Here is a 26,262-nt window from a genome sequence, read left to right on the forward strand (position 1 = left end):
ATTTGATCTGATATTCCCGGCTGCAGAGCTTTATATCCCGCTGTTAAGACATGTACAAACGGTTTGGTTTATATCCCTTTGTCATGCTTCTGTACCATAAGCGTGTACTGATGGACATTTAAATATAAACCCAAGTAACAGATTCATAATATTCTGTTCAGAATTAACAAGTATGTGTCAAATAGCCTATTGAAACAAGTGAACGTTCTGGTAGATGTGTAGTATTGTAGGATTTTTTTTAATTTTTTTTTTTTTTAGGCCCTAGTTTGGAGAGACATTTAAGCCCATGCTTAAGTCTACCTTTTCAGCAAATCTTTTGCACATGTGTTCAGTATGAAGTGCACGCTAACTAGAAATAAGCTGATTAACTTCTGTCTTATGGTTGGATCCAGTATTCATTGGACTCTAGAAATTTTTCCATTTAATCCAATGGGCCCTGAGCTCAACAGTTTAAAAATGTGGTGGAAAGGCAGGGAGAGAGTGTGGGAAACAGGTGGGTTAAAATTAGACTTCGGATTATTTGGTATCTTTTGGGCTATTAAATATGTATAGAATGGAGCTCTTGTTAATGCAAATTACAAACATGTTTCAGAATCTGTTTTTATAGCACATGTACAGTACAGTGATGGACTAGTAACATATGAAAGACATATTGATGATAGTAAACATTAGCTTAGTGTTCTGGTCTCCAGCATTGCTCAAAACTGGAGGGATGCCGAGGGGAGGTAGTCTTCAAACTTTTCGTGTTCCATAAAAATATTTATCAGGGTCTCTTTTTGTTCAGCCTCACAGATTCCTCTTTAAAAACTAGCTTGGTTTCCTTGAGCATCTCTTTCCCAGTGCAATATATTTTCCCCATGCCTGTGTGTGTTAATTTTTGTTTAATACTGTTGTTGCCATCTTTACACTAAAAAATGCATGAAGAAGTGTGCATGTGTTTGTGTTCTCCTTTGCCCCTTTCCTCATCTAATCTAACTGAGACTCGGGGAGGGGGGGGGGGGGGGGGGGGCGGGAAAGACACTTAAGTTTTTCTTTTCTTACATGCCAGGTTTACAGTGTAAAACTAGTGAATTCGCCTGAGTGAAACCCTATTTTGGTGGCTGCCTTGTCATTGTAGCACTGGAGGGCACCTCCAGCTTGCATTGTGCTGGTTTAAATTAGGCCTAGAACTTGTCAAGAGGTTATTTTTGTACTGACTTTATGTAGTCCACTTTACCGCCTCTTTAGGCTGGGATAGGACAATGCCCTGTGTTTTGTTTTGGGTCCTTTTTTCTTTTTTTTTTTTTTTTTTTTTTTTTTTTTTTTTTTGTTTGGATTGGTTTGGTTTGGTTTTTCCATTTTGCTTGGTAATTTTTCCACCCACCTTTATTGAAGACAGCGATTGCAAACACATTCAACTTGATATTCAACTCACGCTTTAACTTAACAAGTAGTTCAAAGATTAATTACCATGTACCTTGCAGTTCATAGATTCTATTATGATACAGCTCAAGCAAAGAACAGGGGAAAATCCAGCTGGTTAGCCTGTGCTTATGGGCTCTGGTTGGTTGGCACTGCAGGATGCAAGAACTGTACGTGGTTATGGTTTCCCAACTGTATTAATTTTAATGCGGTTGATGAGTCTTTAGGACTTAAAAAAATATTAGTGGCAATATTTGTCAGGTTAGTACAGTTAAAATTGTTAATGCTCAAATAGGCAAAATTAATCTTCTCAGCAGCCGAGTAAGGAAGGCTGTTGCTCGCGGCTTGCAGGGGCTCAGCCGTCACCAACAGCGGACTTGTGCACGGCCCCATCACCCGGGGTACAAATCTGAGCTGGATCTGCCAGCGGGTGCGCTGGTGCTTCTGGCAAGTTAACCAGGATGCGGTGTAGTAACTACACCTGTGCTTGATTTTTTTCCTGCCAGTTTGCTGGCTCCAGGGGAGACCGTAAAACTCTGAACCTGCAAGATGGAACTGTGGTGCTGTCTTGCTGGGGTTTGGTGGCGAAGGCAAGTTTTAAAAAAAGCATTTTGCTCGACCCTATTTCACAAATGGATAGTTCTTCATCCTTTTGCATGCGTTCGGTGGTGTAGTTCGCAGGTCAGCCCTGCAGATGGTTGGTCTGGGGCAGAGTGGGAAGCAGGTTGCTGCAGAGCACAAGGTGAGGAGGGGCAGGACAGAGCTGCCCTGGGCTGGCCCGGCAGCTGTGCAATACAGACCCACAGCTGAGTCCCTGCTCTGGCACTTTGGGTTTGGTAGTGCTGCACCTCAAACTAGATTTAGCACCTCATCAGACTGTAGTGTCTGGTAAGAGCAGAGCTTAGCAACGTGCAGGAAGCCTCAGATGAAGAATTCATCCTGTCGTCCCTCTGTTAATAGCTGGAGTACTGCGTCCAGAGATTTGCAGAGTGAGACCTGTCAGAGATGTGATTAGAATTTGCTTCTCGCTCTGTTCTCACCACGAACAGCTCGCTATTCCCCTTATTCTAGAGTAAATTGATTGGGACTCAATAAAAAGCACAGGGAGAACCCACTTGTCACTTCTTAAATGTCTCAGCCTGTTTGGAGACTTCACCTGAATCCCTGAGCAAGTGGAAGCTCTTTCTAGTGTGAATTCCCCGCATCTATAGTTTCCCTGGCTAACAAGGGAAGGCAATATACATAGGACAGAGCAGGTTTCTATTCAGCCGTGGAGAAAGCACTTGTGAATGTTGCAGGAAATGAGATCTTAAGTCAGTGCATAAAACAATCTAATCCATCACAGCCCCTAGAATGGCCTCTCATAACTCAGGGGCTGTCATACCCCTTTGTGTGCATGAAGGCAGTTGTGGAAGAAGTGACGAACTGCGCACATATTCTGCTAAATCCGTTCTGGCAGCTGAGGTAATATATTTTCAATGCCAAGTCACATAATTTTACTTTAGCTCATTTGACTCCAGGCTACAAAGCTATTCCAGAAAACAAAGGGATGGTGTTTGAATAATGAATAATAATGAATTTAATTCTGTGGGCTTGTGCTGGGCTGAAGCCTTTAGGAGGTTAAATGCAGATAAAGTAATGGAAAGCAAAAGTTTTACTTTACAAAATAGTACTGTTTTACTCTAGTCATCTTGACTTCATTAGGCATTGGTACCTTTAGACAGATGCAGCTGGCATCTGAATTTAAAACTGAAACATCATTAAGTATGATTTACAGATTTACACCTACAAAATAGTGCACAATTACTCTCAGCATCTCTTTTTTGCCTTCTACTTTTGTGTTTTTTCTTGCCCTGTTCTCTCTTGGTTTTGATAGTTGTAGACCTTCACAGTAGTTGCAAGGATATCTGAGTGTATCCTTACACCGCAGTCCGTGCACATGCACTCTTTTTTGGTGCCACCCAATATCCTTTGCTGACAATTTGGCGCTTTCCAAGAAAGCGGTAAGGCGATATTCCTGTACTTCTGGGCAAAGTGATGATGCCTGCCTCTACTTGTACAGCACCTAGCATGTGCTAGTCCTGATGCTGCTTGGTACTTTTGATGTTAGTTTAATGTTAATGACAAGTGGATGGCCAAGGAGAGGAGTTTCCCTATCGAAAGATCCTGGAAGGCAGCTTCAAGAAGACTTTTAATTTGGCAGGAAATTAAACACCACAATAGCATTAAAGACCACTGAGCTTTGGGTGCTTGATTGTACCTTATCCCTTTGAAAATCCCTCTTTAGCATTTGAAGGGAATATGAATTTGTTTACAAACTGTTTAGGTTGTTCGTGGAGTTGCTTAAGTTGACTCTGAGATGCACGCAGGCAGATCCAGGCAAGCAGGAATGCGGAGAAGTGCTACAGATGGTTGTCTGGGAGGTCTCGCCCCATCTGGAGAGGAAGCTGGTGGATACATGCACAAGGCTGCCTTAACCTTTGAGTTTCTTACACAGCACGTGTACAAAGTTGTGCTCTGTCCGAGATGCTATTCCAGCTCAGCAGCTTCTTCTGCGTGTGGGTCTTTTACTGCAGATGGTGTCCTTGGAACCCCAGTGAGGGCATGCGTGAAAGGATACTGCCCAGATCCTGCTCTGAGAGGAGAAGGGTGAGGTGAAAGAGGGGAGGCAGAAGCAGAGCAGTAGTAGTCTGTGTCCGTAACTTTACAGTGTGGTGCTACAGAAATCAATGTGATGCCAAAGGTTCCAGCATCATCTGTTCATTCATGACCGAAGGTGATCAAATGAACCGGGAAGGGGAAGTCACCTTTAGAAACAATTTGATAAGTAGCAAACATTAAAAAGGAAAAAAAAGTTAGAGGCTTGATAGGCAAAGTGAGTTTATGGAGAGGCATTTTTGGGAAGGAGTGTCCTGGTTTCAGCATTTTAAACACATTTTAGAAGTGTTTTCTGAATGCTATTTAAGAACAAAACCTGATTTATACAATAGCAATGTGTGGGACGTACGTTCTTTGTCTGCAGCCTGAATTTGGCAATACTTTGTTAATTTGAGTGAATGAGAAAGTGAAGCTGATCGTAAACAGAAATGTAACAGTCATTCAGGCACCATGTGCATGGGACTTCTAGCGAGCTCCACCGGAGGTCTAGGCACTGAATATTTGCAGGATTATGTATCTTCTCATGGATCTGTTTTCATGTTCCAAGCCATCTGGCATACAGGAGTAAACAAACAGCAGAGAAGATAATAAGTAAACTGGGTTTTAACTATTTTTTCCCAGTCTTAATACTGTAAGAGCAAAGGAGTTTTAATTCCTAAAACAAATTAATTTCAGATTGTCTATTATTAAGTGAAATAGTAAGTGTAACATTCCACCTTACAAGAAGGCAATCTCCCACTTCCTTTGTTTACAAGGCTGTACACATATTTTCTCCCAGCTTTAGCTGTGGTGAGAGAAGAGGTGAGCACACCCCTGCCCAAGGCCAAGGTCAAGTCTCTTATCTGATGCTGATGCAGCTGGATAGTGGTACGTACCCAGCACTGGTACAGGCAGCTCTGGGCATGACTCTTGGTGTCACTGGGACAAGCTATGATGGGTTTACTGAAGGATATCCCTTGGTTAATGCTGCCTTATCCGACAGCAGCAATTCACAGGTGTTGCTTCGTAAGACTGAGCACAGAATTTCACTACAGGGAGGGAAATAATGACAACACAAACTTGTTTCTTTCCTGGTTTCACTGAGGAGAGTCTGGTAGAACTGGGTTACAGCATCTACTGGCTCTTGTTCACTGTATTGGTTCAGAGAAATTCTATCTCAGACTGCCTAGAAAGGTTCTGAATTTCATCAAAAAGTCTTTGAAAAATTTCTATTATGGTTGATTAACTGCACAGTAGATTTAAAACCATAGCTCTATTAAAGTAATCCAAATGTGTGTAGTCAAGGCCCACTGATACCAATTAATACTGTTTAACTGAGTACTGTATTACTTAATGATTTTCCTTTTGGTGTAATGTCATTTTGCAAAAAATGTCACTCAAAAAAGGAAGGGGGTTTCTAGTTTTCCCAGCAATGGAGGAAGCCCAGAGCACATCAGCATATAGGCTTCCCAAAAAAAAGAAATGAACTTAAGTTCCCCTATTTTGCAGTTGGGAAAGGAACTCCATCGTGTGCATGAAATTAGACCAGACAACTATTGCTCCTTGCTATAGTACCTTTGGGAAGCTGTAGCCTACAAATGGCTGTGCTGGGGTTATCACTTCTTCAGAGCTACTTCAAAATCAGCTGGTTAGTCTGGGCTGTAAGAGAACCAGGTGGGTTAGCTCAGGGTGCCACTTACCAGTGTCATGCTCTAACCCCCACCTCCCATCAAATGAGTCAGACCTACCATCCTTCTTGCTTCCAACTGCATGTTCCTGCCCCATTTTTGCTGTCCGTTGGCGTTTATGGGAAAATTTGAACCAAGGAGTTAAAGTGGCTGAGGAAGACCACTGCAAAAAGCCTGATTCTCTACCACTTCAGCTCCTTGGATCCAGAAAAGGAAACTTAGCTGCTTGAAATAAAGTTAATTAAAATGGGATATTTTTTTGTTTGAATATGTAAGGCTTGTAGGTAGGTAGAGTGAGAAAAACCAATGGCCCTTTCTTTCCAGTTGATAACATTTCTAGGAACTTGTGTCATTCTTTTAGACACTATGTGAAGTATCCTCCCATCACAGAATGGTCAGGGTGGGAAGGGACCCCTTGAAATCACCTAGTCCACCCCTCGGCTAAAGCAGGTTCACCTGGAGCAGGTTACACAGAGTCACATCCAGGTGGATTTTGAATGTCTCCAGAAAGGAGAAGCCACAGCCTCTCTGGGCAGCCTGTGCCAGGGCTCTGGCACCCTCGAGGTAAAGAAGTTCTTCCTCAGATTCAGATGGAACTTGTGTTGCAGTTTGTGCCCATTGCCCCTTGTCCTGTCACTGGGCACCACTGAAAATAGCCTGAACTCATCCTCCTGACACTCGCCGTTAAGATATTTTTGTATGCATTGATAAGATCCCCTCTCAATCTTCTCCAGGCTAAACAGGTCCAGCTCTCTCAGCCTTTCCTAGTAAGGGAGATGGTCCAGTCCCCTCATCACCTCCATAGCCCTCCACTGGACCCTCTCCAGTAGCTCCCTGTCCCTCGAACTGACGAGCCCAGCACTGGCCACAGCACTCCAGATGTGCCTCACCAGGGGCAGAGCAGAGGGGGAGGATCCTCTCCCTCAACCTGCTGGCCCTGCTCCTCCTCATACACCCCAGGGTGCCACTGGCCCCTTGGCCCTGAGTGCACACTGATGGTCCATGGGCAACTTGCTGTGCACCATCACTCCCAGGGCCTTCTCCAAAGAGCTGCCTCCTAGCAGGTCGCCCCCAGCCCATGCTGGTGCCTGGGGCTGTCCCTCGCAAGGTGCAGGAGCCCACACTTGCCTTTGTAGAACTTTCTTAGGTTCCTCTCTGCCCAAGTGTCCAGCCTGCCCACTGTTTGTGGGCCAGGCACTCTCATTTCTGAAAGGTGTGTGACACCTTTTAACATTTTGAATGGGATCAGAAATATTAAAAAGAAGGAATAGGCTTGGGGCAGAAACTGTCTTGATACTCTTGGGTGCTCATTTACCTTGTTTGTTCCTGGTGTAGATGTAAGTCGGGGTTTGCTTATTCCTGTTCGATCTCATTTCCCAAAAGTATTTCCCAAGCTGTCCTCAGACAGGAGCTATGGGAAGGAACCTTCTGGCTGAGACGGAATCCCTCATTCAAGATGAAATGGGATTTATTTATTTTTTTTTCTAAGCTGTTTCCTGGCAAGGTTTTCCTGTGACATTTGCTGGGAGGGTAACCCATTAATTTGAATCCAAGCACCAGTGGGAGCTAATCTGGACGACACTAGATCATGCTTGGCATTTGTTTCCACACTGGTTAGGTGCCATGTGAAATATTTCCAGTGTTGACCCATGTTTCCAGCTTTGGAAGCTGTGCTGGAAAGTGCAGTTATGCTAGAAGAGCTGTCTGATGATTTTTTAATTTTTTTTTAATGAATAGTCCAATGGAAATATTAACTAGTTCACAGAAAATTCAGGTGCAAGCACAATTTCACACCTGTGTCAGTACCAAAAGGAGGAGTTGGCACACGACTTCTGTCACTGTTATTTAATATGTTTGTTGTGGAAACGCTTAATTATCCAATATGAAGATGAGGATTTCACTCTGCTATGTCTACATACACCACTTAACCTGCTGTTGAACCTCACAGAACGCCTCACCACAACCTGTATCTGCACGTAAAGGACTCCTCGAATGAGCTGTTGGAGTTGTGGTCCTTGGGGAATGCTGCAGAGCGATGCCTGGAAATAGTGGGTCATGTTCAGAGCTGGCATTCCACGCAGAGCTGTGTAGACTTAAGAAGTAGCCAAGATACTGAGCAGGAAAATATTTTGATCACTTTGTGTTCATGTCAGCAAATAGCTTCTGGTCTGCTTCCCACGGGCTTTGATTGAGCATAAGTGCTCTTCCCAATACAAAGTCAGGGCATGTGATGAGAGAAATCTTTCCAATTACATGGCTACATACCAGTTTCATACTTACTCTGGTACAGCTCAGACCGGTTTGTTTTGAAGGACATGATGTTAAGTATTTGTAGGTATTTTAATGTCTGGTCAAATAAATATCAGAAATTTACTGGGGTGATAAAAGAGGGACTGAGGAATAAATGGTTAAAGCAAAGAAAAAAAAAAAAAAAAAAGGACTGTTTAACATGTTGAGCTGCAAAGGTGGATTGTGAAGGTGCGATCTCTTTGGGAAGCAGATTTTCTGCCTCTTCTCTCTATTTTGCAGTACCCAGCACATGGGGCTTCTACACGCTGCTGCATTATAAGTAACGAATGGCCATGAGACGGACAAACGGAGCAAGAATAACAAGGCAGTTATTCAAGGGCAGAAGTTGAGGTAGTTACCTGAGAGGGCTGGGTTGTTCTGGTAGCTGAGCATTGCCAAAAGACGGCTTTCTGGCTGTGTTGGAGAGCTGTATCAGGTTATGGATGGGACTGGTGAACACCATGTCAAAAGCAAAGAAATGGGTGGGACCCATTGCCAGTGATGGGGCAGTGAAGAGAGGCAGGAGGGATGCTTTTGCATCTTGGTGGCTGATATTTTGAGACTGGTGAGTGATACTGGCTTATGTATTTGTGGAACTGATTTATCTGGGCTCATAGAAGCAGAAACAAAGTTTTCTGATGTGCAATCCTTTCACTGGATCCTCTACTAAAAAAACCACACCCAAACAGAAAATACCAACTCTCCATCCCATTGCCCTTTAAAAGCAAGGAGAAGCTTCTTCACTCTGACTTTGGGCTGGCGGGAGGAAGAACAAGACTGAAGAAAATTTCCTCATGGGGGTGAAGCCAGGACAGACCCAGGCCCGCTGTAGACGTTCCTAAGTGGATTTTTAGGCTGCGGTTTTCAGCCTCTGAATTTTTGTCTGTGTGATTATAAAACCTAGAGTGAAGAGTATTATTCTTGTTTCTTGAAGTGTTATAAAGGACAGATATTGGATCCCAAGCTATTCTTGCATCCCAGGATAATTTCCAGGGCAGAGTCTCAGAATTACCCTACTGCCAGTTCTGGGATTTGGGAATTCAAACCCCTTGTTCTAGATGATTAGCCCAAATCATGGACAAGATTTTGGGGTCACAAGGTGAGCTTTAAAACATGTTATATAGTTTTGAAAACCTCTGGAGTTTGGATATCAAAGGACCTGCCTTTTCCCAAATAAAGGGAGACGTGCAGACTGACTCCCCTTGGAATTGCTCCAGTTCTGAATTCATCCCCAGTTAAAATCAGTTGACTCCTCTTTGAGCAACAGCATTAATTGTAAATCCAAACCTTCTTCTTACCAGATTTGGTTACCTCGGGCCTGATCTAATGCCTTTTGAGATTAGTGGGACTTTTTCAGTGTACTTGAGTAGAAACTGGGTCAGACCCGTGTGAGATGCCTGTCACATTGGAACCCAAGCAATTTGTAATTCCAATGAGACCTTAGGTTTGATCAAGGAATCTTTAACAAGATTGCTTTTGTGTTTAAACAGCCCATTTGTAAAGGCTTCTTTCTCCACAATAATAGTAATTGGATATCCTTGATATCAGTTATTTCATTGCAAGATGTTTTCGCTTGAAGAAAATAATTTCGAGCCCATGTTTCTTTTATTCTAAGTTAAAAGAGCTTATTGTCGCCTTTGTGGTCCGTGCAGTCCATTTGTAACTGCCTGGTACAGACTGAAATGTGTACATTCTTATCTCACTCCCTTTGTTTTTTCTGTACCAAACTGTAAGCAAGCCCTGAAGTTTGTTCAGATTAGGGATCAAATACTGAATTTCTATTTCTTTTCTTGCAAATTCCTATGGGGGGGTGTGTGTGTGTGCGGAAAAAGTCAATATGCTAATATTGTTGCATCAAGCACTCAAATCTGTGCAGGCATTGATAGGCAGCTGGTCCACGCTTTTTAGCATTTTGGGCCAAGTTCCTGATTTCCAACAGATTGGTGTAAAACCAGAGGAACTTCATAGGAACTTCTCTGGATTTACACTGCTTGCTTAGACTAGGTCAAGCTGTTAAATCAATACAGGATCAAAAATTTGATTTTTGTTGACTATTAATATAGTAATTAGTATTTGAGTAGGAATGGGGTATCTGCGCCTTCATAGTTACTCCCTAGGGAAATGAAAACATTGTTTTGTGGAATTGTCTGCTGCCCAATATATATAGCTATTCTTAATTGGTAAATGTATATGAAATAGCATTGGTGTTACTTCACCAACTTAATACAAAATAAAATCCTTTCAAGTCAGAATAATGTCCTCTGCTTTCTATTGGAAAAAAACCTAATGAATCCCACGATACGCTGTGATTTGCAATAAAGTTGATCAATGCGATCTACCTCCACAAATTGCAAAACATACCATTCACATTCTTTTGAGTAATACTGTTGTTTTACCTTGAAGTACATTGCTGTTGTTCCTGGTGTTAAGTATAGCATCTTAAGACTCTTTAATAGAAAGAAACTAAATGGAAATTGATTGATAAAAACTCCATCAAGGTGTTTATTGTTTTTGCCCAAGGGTAAGGCAGAAACTTTTGAAAGCCATGTCAATTGTATTAGACACTGTTTTTCAAAGTGCACGGGCAATGGAGATGTGAAAATAAAGGTAGGAAATTGCTTTTAATCATTAATAGCTTGCACAGGGAGCTTGTAGTACAAGGTAGAGCATCCACCTTCATGCTGGATAACGATGATTTGTTGCAAAAGTTGGTGAATGGAGGTGTAGTGGAAGATTGTGTATGCAGTCCTAGTACTGAAGTTGGCATCTACAGCAGCCTGAAGCATATGCATATGAAAAAGAAAATACCTGATTAACAAGGGACACTGTTATTCTCCAGCTATCAGACAGAAGTGGAATAGGAGAGACAGGATGCCGTTCAGCATCAGTTGCCTGTAGGGCTTGTAAAGTTCTTAACCCTTTGGAGCAGGGCCTGAAACAACAGCTCTCTCCCTAGTTCGTGGACTATTCTGGTTTGATCAGTGCAGGAACAAATCCATACGAATCCAAATCGTTAAGAGAATTCTGGTGAGGCTAAGAACCGCAAACTGTCCCATTAGATAGGGAAATAACATCCACTCTGAGAGCCCAGAGCAAGTAACAGGAAAGATGATGTTAGTGGAAGGGAGTCTTAAGAGAATTGTGGGAGGACATTTGTTCTTGGCTGTTGTGAAGGGACACTGGCTTGGAAAACGCCTACTCCAGACGGTAGTTTGCTGCAGAGCTGCCTTTTTTTTAAACCCTGGCTGCCAAGGCAAACTTGAGTAACCAGCTCAGCTGTGTATGAGTGAGCAGGCTTGGGCTAAACATGGGTTTTTTTCGCATTAATTTTATGCTGTACAGACATTGTTTTTCCCCAAAGTATCCCAAACTGAAATGTCTCGAATTCTGAAGTGTGAATGTGTATGGTCAGAAACTTATTACCAGCTCCCCATCGTGCATGGAAACAGGGAAGCCCAGGGACATGCTGCTTTGGTGACTTAAGATCATTTTGCACTCTCAGGTTGCCCTGGGCCTTTTAGCTCTTCAGGATTGTTAAATGATTTGCGCTGTGCTCGCTCGTCACATGTTAAAGGTAATTATTTGAAAAGATGAAGGGTAGAAGTGGGTCTGACCTCTCTATGATCAGATACACGGGCAATAGCCATGTGGGCTGCTCGCGCTGTCGCACCCTGACCACCATCCCAAGTGCTGGGGCCATAGTGGAGAGCTGACCCTTGTTAGCGGTAAGCTTTGGGCATGCGAGTCACGACATCCAGTTCCTGACTTGAAAACCCTCCAATATAAATGGAAAATCAAACCCCAAATTGGAAAAGGTTTGGGAAAATGGCAGGTGATGTGACCTGTCCAAGACCATGAAGCATTGGTGGCAGAATCAGAACTGACTTCTGGAGTCTGGTGCAGTGGAGATTGCAAGATTGCAATGGATTAACCGGCCCTGTTCCTTACTCGCAAGGCTGTGGCTGAACTTCTTTACTAGTTCTGCTCTGCTCTCCCAGATTGAGGATGAAGAATTTTGTGAATAGGTTCCTGGTAGTTTGCAGGGGTGAGTGTGTTTTGTTTTGCTTGTGCAATATAGACACCTTAGAAATGGCATACACACCGAGACTGCTTCTTACGGCCTGTTGGGAAGGTAACCTTTAAAACTGGCTGGAAAGTGTCCCAGCTTTCCCCTCTACCAAAGACGAATTTAACTTTTTCCTCTAAGGTTGAGGAATGAAAAAGGATTTTATTTAATTTTTTTAGGGAAAAATGGAAAAATTTCTGTTGAACAGCATGATACTTTTTGTTTTAATATGCCGTTATTCATCAGTTAAATAATTTAGTTTTTTTTAAAAAAAAACAAAACAGAACAAAACCCCCAATTTTATTTCTAGAAAGGATATTTGTGGTCAGAAGCCATTTTAACAAAACTCAGTAATCTAAAAGTGGAAACATGAATTCTTTGTTTCCACACACTATATAAATCCATATAAACTAATAGATTTATTTCTTTTATACTTGGAGAAGGAAGGAAGGAACTGTTTAATTGGAGAAAGTTCAAACACTGTAGTGATAAATCCATGTTGCTGTGTGCACAAGTAGTGTGTGTATTTAGTGTTAAAGTGGTATGTGTATTTAACATTACTCTTATTAGCTTTACCATTTTTTGGTTTTGGCCTTTCTTACATGTAGATAGTTTCTGTAGCCCTTACTTGATGCACATATGTGCTTGTTTAAAAAAGAATAAAAAGGGTTTAGCAAAACATTGTAGCTATGTTGTACAACGTATCTTTCATGATGGGTAGCAGGTAAGTGTAAGTATGTGTAGAAACAGGCATAATTGCTCGGTGCATACACACACTTGTAGTGGTCATACACAACTTAAACAGGCAGAAATGAACAGTTGAGACTAAACTCTTCCAAGGTAGGGCCCTACAAATACACTGCATATCAGCTGTGCTAAGAGTTGGTAATGGGACCTGAACTAAACATATGACAAACATATGGAAAATACATTTCTTTGCTTTGTGTGTTTAAAAAATGGATCATACTCAACGTGCTACTGCCTTTGAGGGCTATAAGATAAAACGTTGCAAGGTTCAATGACTTTGAGATGGGAATCCTGGGTACAGCCCAGATGGAGGCCTGATACTAAAAGCTGCTCTTGTCTTTGAACATTATTGGCCTCAAAGAATTGAAATTCCTTTTAGGTATTCCTCCCCCACCCCCTTTAAAACACTATGAGTGCAAACAGTTTCCACTCGTTTTTGTCCCTGTGCCAGCCTGCAGTTTAATTACTGTTTTAGGACAGGATTGACTTGCAAGTCCTCTTGAAGTCAATGGCATGGTCTCTGAAGCTCTGCGAAGTGTAAAGAGCCCATTTTAAACTGCTCCAGGGTTGCTTCAGTGTAGCTATTCTGGTGCTTGCAGAAAAGATGGTTTAAAAAGGTTGTGCCCCCTGCCCCCGCCGTGCCCCGCCCCGCGCCCCCCCCCCCCCCCCCCCCAGCACCATTCTCAGTGCCATGCTGCTGCTGTTTCTCCTTCCTCAGCCTGGCTGGGTTGACATAACCACCTAACCACCTGTGGACCTGATCCCCGAGTTAGATCTCTTGAGGCGATCAGGACTAATATCTGCACTTCACCTTCCTCTTTTCATTTTATGAAGTTTATTTATACGTGGCATCTTTTCATACTGATGCCTTAGAAATACTTGCATTAGCAGCTGTGGATGGAAGGGCAGGTAAGAGTGTGGACAAGAGTGGTGCTGCTACCAGAATCAACCCTCAAATGCTACCTCCCGTATTTTGTGACACATCTTCTCTTTATACTGTTTTAGAGACACAAATCAGCTGTTAACCTTGTTAACTAGGCTGGTATTTGAACACAGTGTGTGTAAACCTGTATGATGATGAATGTCTCCAGGGATAAGGTGTGAGAGGCAGGGTATAGGAGGGAAGCACTGACCTCCGGCATCCACTGGAAGCATCATCATCCCAGAGATCAGGGTACCACTGCCACTGCAGCACAGGTGACCTAATGGCTTGTTGGCACAAAAAGGAACAGCCCTCCTCCACTCGCCCCCTGCCCGTCCTTTGCACATTCCCATTTCCTTCGTTGTAATACTGAGCTGAGCTAATTTAGGCAGGAGTATGCTTTATTTTCCCATTCTTTTTGCTCCCTAGACTGCTCAGTGAAGGGGTTCTGCACTAAGTTACAGGGCAGCACACGCCTTACGGCAATGGGACCTCCCTTTTTGGTGTCAGAGTTAAAGCACACGCGCGTAGGGATAGGTCAAGCCGCTGTTCTGGTCTCAGCTAGTCTGGTGGTTTGAGCACAGAAGGTGGAAAGATGCCTTAAAACGTAGCTTTTCCTTTCCTTCTTGCAGTCTGGTGCCAAACAGGGTATGGAGAAATTGGCTCTCAAAGGCCTTTATTTCTTCCGGCTCGTTTACTGTTGTTTGTTGTTTTTCTTTTAAAGCAGACTTCCAGGCTGAATACAATTTTCCTGTGGGAGTAGATGCTGAGTTCTGTCTATGTTTTTATCTCCATAGTTGACAACAGTAAAAATTTCAAGCAGCATCCCCCGCATTCCCTGCTTTGCTGTTGTCATGCTTTCTGGTGGTTGACGAAGTCACCTCTGCGGCCTTAATATTTGAGTGCATTTATTTTGCAAAGTGCTGGGAGCTGCACGGCTTGTTGATGTTTTCAAAAGCTTTCACGAAAGCTGTTGAAACACCGCATGCTGCACAGTTAAGAATTTAGGAATTTCCACTCCCACTCCCCAACTGTTTTTCGGATTAGTATTTGTGTTTCTCTAAAGCACCCTGCAAACACCCCCTGTCACTAGGAGATGGTAGAGAGGCTGAGGAAATCAGTCATGCAGTCTCTCTTTCTGTGAAGTCTTACTCGTCTGCTGGAATCCTGTGAGAAAGTCCTTTCGTCTGTGACAACCCTTCCGATGGGAGTGAAATCACAGAAAGTTTAGAAGAGTTTCTTCTATGGAGTTCAACCCAACTCTTCCCATTTCTCCCTTGCCTATTTCCTCCTTCCATCCCCGGGTATTTCAGAGTATTACTTGCCTAATCAGGAATTTTGGTTTGCCTATTTGAAGATGGAAAGAAGTACCTAACAACAAAAAAGAATAGCTTGAAAGATACTGGGTTTGGGAATAGCTGAGACAAGAGGATTAGGCTTAACTTTAGGCTGCAGTTATGTGTGGCTAGAAGAGGAGCAAAGGCTTTTCTGGCCAATGGGAGGAGGGAATAACAGATGATTCTCGTGCTCTTTTACAGAGGTATTGCTGATTCTATCGAATCTGTGGCTTAGCAGCTATGTGATGCTGAAACGCTTTATTGAAAGACAAAGACTTCGGGCATGACCATCCCTGACAATGTTGCAGCCTTTCCCTTCCAAAAGTTCCTCCGCACTGTTAAATGGCATAGCAGTGATGCAGTCTCCTTTCTACTCAGTTTGCAGCTGACAAATCAACAATTTCAAATCTTACTATGATGACAGCGTAACTTATTGCTGGAAAACAAGACAAATAACAACATAGAGTTGAACTCTAGAATTAAGGCCAGGCAAAGCTTTTATTTCTCTTCCGATTGCCACCCCTTTCCTAGGCAAAGGGAGATACTGCAAACTCCGCTCATGATTTTGCTGTGACTGTTTGTTCTAAGTGGCATTGCTTGGACGCCACAGTAGCAAGTTGCCTCTCAAGATGAAGGAAAATGAAGACAAACCTCTTTTTACTTTAGAATACCATCATATTTTTTAATATGGCCTTTGTTTATTCAACTGTAAACATTTGCTTTTTCACAGATAGCCAACTCCTTACACCATAGTGTTACATGTAAGCTCTTCATCTTGGTCATTTGCTGTTACATTGTGGTGTGAGATGGTTCTGATGCTGGAAGGAGACAAGCCATTCATTGGCAACCTGAGGAATCCCCAGGAGCCATATAAAACAGTTCCCTCCAAGCACTAACTTCTTCTGTGCTCCAGAATACTGATTTTAAAAGATTGCATCTTGCAGAACTGCCAGACCGTGAACCTTGGCAAGCATGAGCTTCTACACATTTCCAAAATGACACAAAAAATAAAATTGGCTAAATTAACCACTGAACCTGCTTCCCCTTTCCTACATCTTCAAGTCATAGCAGTAAACATCACTCAGACCATTCGCTTTTTAGTCAAATATTAAGTGTGACTAAAAGATACCTTACACCAAAAAAAATTTTTGATAAATGAAATTCCAGGCTGGATGCGTATAATGTAGTAGTTCAGAAATTCACTACCCTTCATTTCAACCCCGTGTTATACAAATGGAATTGCAAATGAAGCCTGCTTCTGTTGGATGGTGCCAACCATCTGATAGAGAGATCTTGGCTGGCTACTCATGTGTCTTATGAGGGGATGTAAGAAATTAATATTTGTAATTTTTATTACTTTTTGAAAACACCTTTTTTTAGTGCCTTACAAAAACTACTTGATCAATTTTTGTCTTAAATTGATTATCACAGGGCCTTTTGTCTTTCTGCAGACTGTTGAGCTTTTGTCTCTCTGAGTTTATAAGCAAAAAACTCAATGACCCATAACAGCATTCACGTTGTTCCTTTTTATGTTTTATTCTGTGTACAATTTGAGAATGGCAGATTCTGAAGGGAGGTGTGAATGAGAGTCACCTAGGGTGGCTGGAGCACACAGAATAGAGCAGAAAGCTGGAGGTGCCTCTCTGTTTCCAAGAGGTCAGCATTTTCCTTGCATCTGGACCCAAAGCTTCAGTTCATTTTAAGTTTCCTTTAACAGTCATACTGCTTAGACTTTTGTTGTAAAAGCAAATAAATAAGTAGAAATTTGTTATTTTAAACTTGAACTGACCCCCCCTTACCTGCTGATAGTGCACCACTGCAGGCTGTTCCTGTGGGGCAGAGGGGTGCAATGGGGGGGGGAGGGGAAGGGGACAGTGGGTGCTGTGCATCCTGGCTGCACCCCAAGGGTGGAGTGCGAAACCAGGGCTTCCATGCCTCCAAATATTCTTGCCCTTCATAATTTTAGGCTCAAAAAATCTGAGTTGGAAGTCAATACCGTTCATACTGCATTGATTTCTGTGCAGTATTAAAGAATGTGAATTACCACAGTGGTGAAACAGATATGTAGTTTTTTATCATGTATTTGTTAAATTTTTACTCAGCTTGTACCAGGAAGAGAGGTTGTTTGGTAAAACTCCTTTAACTTCTTAAATTTTATCATTTTAGAGTCAAATAGATCAGTTCCATAAATGGATAGTTAGACTAATTATTAAATGTTTGCTTCGCGTTAAAAGTTTTCTCAAAGTATGTGCCTGCCATATGCTGATGGAAAGCTGGCTAATATTATTTATTCCAGCCTAAATGTTTTCTAGCAATATGAATTGGTAGAAAGAATGTTGTGTGCGTGAATGGTGATGGTATTCATAGCACGTAATTTTTCACTTTCCCATCATCTGTTGGAACCTGGTTCAAAGAGCTGTGTTTGCTTATTGTGCCTGTAATCCCTGTTTACTGAGTTTATTACTCTAACTCCGCTAGCCTGGGTTATGTACTGCTTTATGGATGAAACCTTCAGTCAAACAGAGCCTCACCCTTTCGACATTTTACACTGCTCTTTCTAGCACAAGGAATCCAGGGAGAAGAGTACATAGCAAGCAAGAGTACTGAACAACAGAACTACAGGGCCGGGTGTCCTCACAGTGATTATCTTTATTAGCAAAATGTAATTTATCCAATTAGCTGATTCCATTAAACAAGTTCAATTGCTTTTTCTCCTGCCACATTTCAATGTGTTTATGTCTTGAATGAGTGAAGGATGTATTGTTTGATGTGACAGCTTTCTTTGTGTGTAGCTACCTCTTTATTTCAATCCAATGACTGACAAAAGATAGGAGTGGGTCTTTTTGATGTAGCGTGGGGAATTATGTTCTGATTTGACATCCTAATTGATTGGGGATTTCTTATTTTATTAAAGAATTTCCATCCTGAATTGCTCAGGAAAGCAGTTCCTGGTGCACTGCAACAGAAGGATAAAAATGATGTCAGGATGATTCAAAAAAGGACAACTATTAAGCATACTTTTCAACACTGTGATTATTACACACGGTCAATAATCTTTTCCTCTCTTCTCTTATTACCTTTAACCCTATGCTTCTGTTCTCCAAAGTAACTTCAGAGCTTCTTTTGAAAGATACTGGCTTTTAAAAGAATTTTCAATAGTGCAAGTTGAAAAATATGAAGTGTGTTCATGCAAAAAGTTCACAATCTGCATATTTTCACTACAAAACTAAACCCATGCTTTGAATTTTTTATTTCCTCCTCTATTTTCAATGGCAAAAGGGAAAGAAAAGGTAGGATGGTAAATGATAGGCGGCAGAAGGAAGGGAGGGAAAAGACACTGGAGGTGTTCAGTAGCAAATGAAAGGTACTGGGCAAAGAAAACTTCACCGTGCTTGGTTGAGCAAAATCTGATTTAGCATCATTACTGTAGTTCTAAGCTCTTTTCTACATGATATGAAGAATCCTGAACATCAGTTTTTCCTAAAGACTGCGAGAATTCCTAGCAGCCTTCAATCAGAGCAGAAAGCATTTGGCTGATGGGATACAATGTGCTGCTGTGGTGGGCTTTCACGTACCTGTGTCTGGCATCGGTGCCCACCCTGGTGCCACCCCTTCTGCTGTGCCAGGCTGGCTGCTGAGACTGTCTGGGTGAGAACCAGCTTGGCTAAAGCAATTAACTATTTGTATCAGTGCTCCCTTCTTGCCCAGCCAGTCAAACAATGGTGGTGTTTAAGTTGGTATTGCCATTAGAATAAATATTTGGCAAATGATGTCCTTAACCTTGAAGTGAAGATGCAGCCAGTGTATTTTACTGTTGGGCAGAAATAGTAACATCAGTGAGCGCTAGGGCTGGTGAGATGCAGGCAGACGGGAAGCACAGGCTCAGCACAATGACATCTTAAAAAAAAATTGAACAAATGAAGTGAATTGCTGCTTTTTTGCAGAGATTTTTGTTTAGGGAGAAAGTTGCTGTGACTTCTGGAAGGAACTGGATATTCCATCACATTCCTGTGTTTCGAGAAATGGAAAATACAGTGATGATGTTGCTGATTGTTTTTAAAATGAAACTGTCTGTAGTTATCTCTAGAGATAATAATCCCCTGCTGGTTTAGTGCTTCCTTGATTTCGTTCGTATAAATCTGGAGAATGAGGCATCGCAAGGCTGCGTCAGCTCCCCCACGCCACCTCCAAGTAAGTGTCTCATCTCAACCACATTGCAAAATGTATTTTCTAAATCGATTCTATAAGGTTTTGCTGGGATGCTTTTGCTCTCTTGTTTTTGAATACTGGATCAAAAGCTTGAATATAGCAGGTTTTTCCCCCACTGATTTTACCTTTTTATTGGAAATGAATTCACTTGGACCCCCTGGTTTCCATCGCACATAAGACCCTGTGTTGTGCCTGTATGTTGGGGTGTCTTAGCACCCAGGTACTCGATTACCATCGTGCAAAGTGGGAGTGAGTGGAAGGATGGCATGATTCTGTAGCTTTTTTCATTTGCTTGAGTGCAGATGGTCACATGTGTACGATAAGGTTCAGGATTTATAGACTTATGCTGGTTTTGCTTATTGGAACCCAGGTAAAAGCAGCTTTTGATGACTGATTTGACAATTACTCCTTCTGAGGGGCGATTTAATCTTGTATCTACGTTTTTTGTTTTTTGTTTTTTTTAATCCAAAGATCTGAAAGTACTTTTCAATTGTTTAGATTCACTACTTACATTTTTAACAACGTAGAAAATGGACAACAAAGTGGAGAGAGTTGAACGTGCAAGTCTGTTGCTTATAATGACAGCAGTATCTAAAGCAAGTTTGCCTAATTCCCACTCTCAAAGTTACTTTGAGGCAATTGTTTTAAGTGAGATTTTTTTTTTTTTATTTATTTCAGGCATGCCTCATGGTTACCCCAGTTTGTGGTTTTTTGAAATCAGTATCAGCTGAATGTGCTGTTAAAAAAAATAATATAGAGAGTTGCTTTTCAAAAGAAAGATTTTGCTTTGATCCTCACAATTTCGGGAGGAAAAAAAAATCTCTCCTTGTTTGTTCACAGATTGGATATACATTTCTACTGTTGGCAGTATGAGACATAACATAGTGTGATGGGCGTTATTTTAGCAAAATGTGTATTGTTACCCCTGTTAGAGGCTGGGCCACCAGAGGATAACAATTTGCTGCTGCCACCAGCTGATGGAGTTGGTCCTTCAGCTGAAGTGATGGATGTCAGCAAAGCTGCACTCAAACTCTGTGCATTGACAGATTTCCACTGAGGCAACGCGGATAATGAAAATTATGCGTAAAAGTGCAGCCATGTATAGGACACGTCAGAAGACCTCTGGAATGCATTTTGTAGACTCTAATTAGACCTCTTTTCTCCGAATTATGTCAGTATAACACAGCTGATTTCGGAGCCTGATTATGACAGTGTTTCATTGGAAGAAGCTTTTTCTCCAAATCTCGAGTTTAAAAGAGTTTAAACTGTAATGTATGGGACAGTCATGAGGAGGAACCCCGCAGGAGTCCGACATGTGATCTTCCCAGGGTATGAAAAGCCACCAAGGGGTTAATCATCCCCCGCTGCACATGAAATGACAACAAGCTTTTGGCAGCTTTCCCCATTCTTTATATAACACTTCCAAGCGCTGAAGCTTGTATCCTCCTAGTAATGCTTTTAATTTGTGCTCTGTTGGGGAGAGGCCAAGATTTAATCGAAATCATTAGAATGTCTTTGCTTGAAGTAGCTGAGGGCTTGTAGCGAGCTGGAGGAGTTTACTTCAGAATAATTAAAAGAAATACATAAGGTCGTCTTTGGTGTCTGAGCTATTCCAGACACCAGGTTCAAGGGGGAAAGGTTGAGTTTAATGACAACTCCTCTTACCTTAAGTAGGATGCTTGCACGGCCACATAGTTTTAATAATTAAACTTTGCCTTTTTCTCTTCCCACACACCTACCCAAATGGACTTTGTTTCTAGATTTCTCTCAGTACAGTAAAGGTGGGCTTGCACCAATGCCTGGGAGCCAGGTTTCTGAGTGATTCAGAGCTTTGGGGCCTCTACCACATAAATGACAACATTTAGATTTGTCTCTGTCTTTTGTCTCCAAAATGGGATGAATTTCAGTGTGCCTATAAGCATGCATGTGTGTGTTTGTGTGAGAGGACATGGTTATGTGTGTGTGAACAAGTGTGTATTTGGTTGCAGTGCCAGCTGAGGTCTGGTCTTGAATTTTTACTCTCCCTATTTAAACGGGACTATCAGGATGCTGGTGCTGTGGCTTTCAGTGTGGTATTGATGTCTATGTATAGATTTTAGTCCTATATGTGCCTGAGAGGCAATGCTATGCTCTGGGTGTGTGCACAGGAAAGTGAACTGCTGAGGTAATTTTGAGGCATGATACATACATTAATTGCATAGTGTAAAATAGCACAGACTCCTTTTTGTTGCTTGTATATCAAACAAAATGCTACTCAAAGGAAAGTTAAAAAAAAATAATTTTACCTCTTGTGCTGTGCAGTCCCAATGTTTTATAGACACTGATGGGGCAAAGTGGCAAGCGGTGAATTTGTGAGAAACTGTCTCTCTTCAATGACTTTTTATGCCTACGTTTGAATACCGCCTCTTCAAATAATGAACTAATAGCGAATGTTAAAGATTTAGGGAATTGGCTGTGAACTTTTGACCCTGGGAATATAAGGAGGTTTGCTTTTCAGGAGAATTAGTCTAGCTGGGCTAATGGGTGCCAATAAGGGCTGTAAGCAGTGTGTCAGGGACCAAATCTTTTAATTAACCGCTGAGTGAAAAGTAGTTTGGGAAATGCAATAAGTCAGATTCAGGTCAGATCAAGCAGAATAATATGTGGGCAATGATGAAATTAACATACTAGGAAATGCAAGCTGAAAATCTCTAAACTTTCCTTATTAGACTGATAGAAATTGGAATTTACTTTGATTGCTTCAAGAAAACATTGCACCTACTTCTACTGACTCATTCTAGGAAGGTTTAGACTGCCCTGGCCAGCGTCATCTGCAGATGAAAAAGATTAAACTGGGTTAAACTGGGCATATAACAGTTTTCAAAAACATTGTGACTTGTAATACAGGCTGGCTCAGAAATGTCAGTTGTGCTCCAGTGATTTTGTTCAAGGCTGTGATGCCCACAAATTTACAACAAGGATTATATTGCTGGTATGCTACTGTCTCTTGCCTTTCTCAAAAAATAGTAGTCCTGTGCTTGTGTCATACCTGTCACGGTTGTGTCCTGGTTTAGGAGGTAAGCACCGCAAGACAACAGAACATGAATAATTACATTCAATATTGTCCTATAGATGTAAGGATCTCAATTTTAATTATACCCTATTAACAAAATGAGTAGGATTAGAACTACATCTAGAGAGTTTAGAAGGTAAACCAGTGCCTGTTAATGTATCATTATAGAGTAAGGTTTAAATTATTAGTTTAATTCACATCTAATAGGATTTTAATCCTATTCTGATTGCTTTCTGTGCATGTCAAAAAGTATGATTTTACAGAAGGCCCATGCCTTAAAGTTTAGTCCAGAGGGCTTTGAAATTAATGGAAAAACTCCAACTAAGCTTAGTGCGTTTTGAATCAATAATTTTGAGTCCTTTCCATCAACACTAAAATTCAAATACACTTTGAAAACTTTGACTGTGGGTCCCTAATTTCCTAAGAATTATTATCAACAATGACAATGTAGTATCTGATCTGCCAAATAATTTATTCAAGCCTCTACTAATGCCTTAGCCATTACTAACTACTTAAGTCATTTACTTAATTGGAAAGTGCACTAACTTCAGTGTAACATGCAATGCGGAGTAGTGAGGGATTCCATAAGATCAGGAACCGCTTCTCAATGCCCTGTTGCATTTCCTCCTTGCTTTCTGACTGGCTTGGTAGTTTCAATGTTGAGCTAGAATAATATTTTCTTCCTTCATAGTTGTTGCAAGGTGCATTCCTTGCCAAAAATCAAAGGGCTAAATTGCATTCACTGACTTAAAATCAGTCCTGCTGTCAACTACGATGCATGTTTAATTGTTCTGTCTGTACGCTGTTGGGCTGGAACAGTTTCAAACAATCTACCAATCATGAGCAGAAAAAAAATCATTAGAAAATCAATTTTTGCTTAATTGAAGGTCCTTCTTCCAAATGGGAATGAAGAAAGATTTATAACCTCAGATTCACTGAGTGTATAACGATGGCACTGGAGCTTGTCAAGGTTTTCCTTTGGCAGCTGTGGCACGGACAGCATTTACTTTTTCCACCTGCTGTGGGTCAGCACGGCATGGGCCCTGGGGAGCAAAGGGCTATGCTATGTACTAAGTGGAGCACAAGAGGCTGTGTTTACAAATCAAAGGTGGAAAAAAGTCATTATAGAGGGAGGAAGCAAAATAGTAGAACGGAATTTCAAATGTATTGTTTGTTTATACATTTCTTCTGAATGCTATGAGTGGAAATTGCAATGACTGACTCATGGAGACATCCCTTTGGCATCTGACTACTGATGCTGACATTGATAAAATCCTGTATCCCAGAGCCCCTTGGGTAGTTTGCTCTTTGCTCCCAGAGCAAGGGCTCCCAAACGTAAAATCCTGTTTCTATTCAAGACAACAAGAGCTTTGCCATAGATTTCAACAGGGTCACAATTTCACTGCAGTCTTTTAAAAACTTGTAGCTTGATTTTCTTCTATTGAGACTTAAGCAAATCTACTGAATCATGATGTGGTTAAAATGTAGCAGGCAAGGAAAACATAGGAAAATGGAAAACTGATAGGAAAATCAGACCTGTGGTTGTAACCCCTTCCCCCTTCCTGGTTTCTCCTGCTGCGCTGAGAAAATGTGGCCCCATTCTCCTTTAAGTTTACAATGAGTAAAAGAGGGAGCCATGGTGTAAATATCAAGCAATAGCTAAAAGTGAATTTACCAAAGTTCAATAAACATAAAAATGATGAATTTAGATGTCATGTAATTAACTCAGAATTACACGAGCAATAACCAAGTAATTACACCTTTAATAATGCATTAAACTTGTCAGGAATACTTAGTCATTCAACTAGAATTTAACAAGATAGCCTATAGCAAGTAATAGTAATTAGACATCACTACTGAAAACATTGATAGTTCCTAATTGATACCTTTTATTTATTTATTTATTTATTTATTAAGTTAAATGCCAAACATTTCTTTTGAGTGGATTAAGGAATATTATTAGCTGTGTTTAAGACCATAGTGCCTGCTCTTATAAATTGGATGCAGGTATAAAAAAGCAGCAACCACAAAACTCTAGGAAAAGTGTCCCAGCTAAACCCACCAGTCACTTACACAACTTTGGTTCAAGTTCTCACTCCTGTGATTTAAATTACAACCTGAGGAAGCCTGCTCCCTGGCAAGTGTGTCAGCAGCAAAGCAGAAAGGGAGGTGGCAGGGAAAACTTTCTGAATCAGACAAAATCACAATTGCATCATCTGGAGGATGCAGGTCTTCGGTGTGACTGAGGCACGCTGCAGTCTTTGCAAACGTACAGCAGGGAAAATAAACAAGCTCAGGAGTCTATAATTTAGGTATTAAGGCAGGACTTGGGCTTACTAACAACTAAATCAGATTGTTTAGACTACAGAAGAATGTGGGTTTTTTGAGGAAGAGTTGGAATAGAATTGAAACTATGTGTTTACTTGATGTTTCTCAATGTGGGAGATATTTCTGCTGCTTTTATCTTGTTCAATCTATGCATTTGGCAAATTATTATTTTTCCTTTTTTTTTTTTTTCTTGTAATCGAAAAGTAAAGTTTATTCCAGGGGAAACTGAAAGAATAAGGTAAAAAAAGAAAAAAAAATGAAAAAAATCTTTTAGGGCAAGCCAATGTAGTTTTTTTTGACATTTTCCTTTTGTTTAATTCTGTTTTTTTACAAACTTTTGAACCTTTTTCTTATTTACATCAATAATTCATATATTTGGCCTGAATTCACAAATATATTTGTTTGCAAATTTCTTGGGGGAGAAAGAGCTCCATCCTATTCTGGATATGTACTGGAATCTATGTTTAGTGGCACCAACTGTACTTTAAACCAAACTAAAGAGCAATTAATGCTTTCTGCGTGAAAGAGTAGAGATTAGCTGGAAAGATCACATACATCTCATGACATTTTTTTCATCTGTATAATTACAAGTCTTATCAGGCTGCATGCTGAGCTATGTCTGATTGTCAATCAGGCCTCTCTTGATTGCACCTGATACAAATATTCCATGTCAATCTGTAGGATGTAATGCCAGGGTCCAAACAACTGTACATTAGTCCACAGATACAAGGTCCTGGGCTTTCTTGCTATGCTGATAATCAAATTAATTCCTAAAATGTAGGCTCTCTGCTACCAAGCGCTTAATTCCCCTCCACCTTTAATGCTGCTCCTCTGCTCTGATATATGGTGGCTCTGCTGAGCCCTCCTCTCCAGATACAGAAGATTATTCATGAAAATGAAACTACTGCATTTATGTTTACATGATTCTCAGACGGTTGCGTGGCAACTGGAATTGTCTTTACTTTTATGCATATTAAAACACTCAATAGATACCCTTTCAATAATTAATTGGTAATGAATGTAGAGGCTGTAGATTGCTATATCCAATGTGTTTAGGCTTTATCCAGTGGTTAAACTGGCTAAAAAAAGCCTTGTTTTTCTGTGTTAGGACTTCTTTAACAGGAGATGCCATGTCCTCTTCTCAAAAATAACAGGCAGTAAACAAAACCCTAGAGGAGCTGACTGACCTGAACAGCATCAAGGCCAGCCAAGTGTGCGTTTGCAATGCACAGGACAGAAACTGTGTATGTCGCAGAGCAGATTGCAAAATCCATGCTGTGAGGTAGAGAGCAGTGATTTTCAATCCATTCTCGAGGCCTCTGATACTCTTGACATTCACCCAGCACGCTGCATCTCTCTTTGGACGGCCCTGGCTGGCTCCTCCAACGTGCAGCTCTCCCCTTGGAATGGGCAACAGCAGAGCAGCGGTGCTGTGCCTTGAGATAGCCCAGCAGGACTTGCTCTCCTCCCCTAGGTGATGGTGAAATAAAGGGTTTCAATTACTTACCAAAAAAAAAAAAAAATCAGCTGTGGCTAGCCTTCCCTGTTTAACCAAATCACCTGGACAGTGTCAGTGCCCCATTGTA

General features: G+C 41.3%; 1 protein-coding gene across 1 annotated transcript in view; it reads left to right on the forward strand.

Moving 5' to 3' along the window:
• LOC308071089 (uncharacterized protein) overlaps positions 1–26,262 on the forward strand; it is a 356,490-nt gene that overhangs the window by 306,910 nt on the left and 23,318 nt on the right. Inside the window, exon 12 of the mRNA XM_080405988.1 lies at positions 15,289–19,278. The gene's annotated coding sequence lies outside the window, so the exon portion shown is untranslated. The remainder of the gene's footprint in view (positions 1–15,288; positions 19,279–26,262) is intronic.

Source organism: Falco punctatus (genome assembly GCF_963210335.1).
Source record: "Falco punctatus genome assembly, chromosome: 10".
In the NCBI taxonomy this organism is placed as follows: Eukaryota; Metazoa; Chordata; class Aves; order Falconiformes; family Falconidae; genus Falco; species Falco punctatus.